Source organism: Amphibalanus amphitrite, unplaced genomic scaffold, assembly GCF_019059575.1.
Source record: "Amphibalanus amphitrite isolate SeventyFive unplaced genomic scaffold, NRLGWU_Aamphi_draft 001131F_arrow, whole genome shotgun sequence".
In the NCBI taxonomy this organism is placed as follows: domain Eukaryota; kingdom Metazoa; phylum Arthropoda; class Thecostraca; order Balanomorpha; family Balanidae; genus Amphibalanus; species Amphibalanus amphitrite.
Genome location: NW_024882625.1, coordinates 184,893 through 185,893, shown reverse-complemented (window position 1 = coordinate 185,893; position 1,001 = coordinate 184,893).

Below are 1,001 nucleotides of genomic sequence, written 5' to 3'. Positions count from 1 at the left end.
GAGGAATGCTCGGGTCGAGTTTTAGGGACAACTAAGGACCGTCTCGTTGCACCGTCCGTACTAAGTGTTACTAATAATGACCGTCTCGCCAATATATTTGTCCTTGTCGAGTAATAGAAAGCTAGTTGATGTCCCCCGAAATTGAATTTGAGAAGTAACGTACACATTGCATTTTCACGCCAACTTATTTCTCGACCAACAAATTAGTTGTGTGATTTTACAATAACGTCATGTTATGGCGAGCGCCAACTAATGTGCGGTTAAATGGTCATTAGAAGATTGCATCGCTCCGTGCGCTGCCAATCCCATGATCGCACCATGTCTGATCCGCCGCCGGTGCGGCAATCATTTTTAATCACGGATGTTGAAAAACTAACCAATTATCACCAGCTCCCAGATGGCGGGGGCCGCACAAGTACAGATAACTTCGAAGTTAACAACCTTTTGTCCTTTATTAAGTCGGCGTAACCGAACAAAGTTCGTCTCAATCCTTATCTGGCCTGTACCGCGGCCGCCGTCACCGACCACAGGTCTGGGGTCCCACTGGAATAATGGGTACCTAGTACCTACCTATGTACATACTCACACTGAGGGATCTCAGTCTCAAACCGGAACAGTACCTACCTAACTCAGTGGCCGGCTAAGTAGCAGTAACCCATCAGAACAACAGAGAGCAATCTGACCACCTCACCTCCAACTCATTGATGATACGATAAATTTAGTAAATGACCCCTATAATTATCGATAACCTCTGCACCACCAGACCACACCATTAGCCCGTCTGTTCATAACAGTCGTAAGCCCACTCCGCTCAGAGCACTGCCCGATCCCCGCTGTGGCTTCAGAAGATACCGCGATACGGCGCTCGTCACCCACCACCGCAGGCCTGTCTCGTACTCGGTGCCCACTCATGGTTTTTGCAATTAAGATTACCGGAGTGACTTGTTTGTCGCGTCTTATCCCGGGCGACAACAGGTTGAGCCCAGCTCAGAGGCTTACCA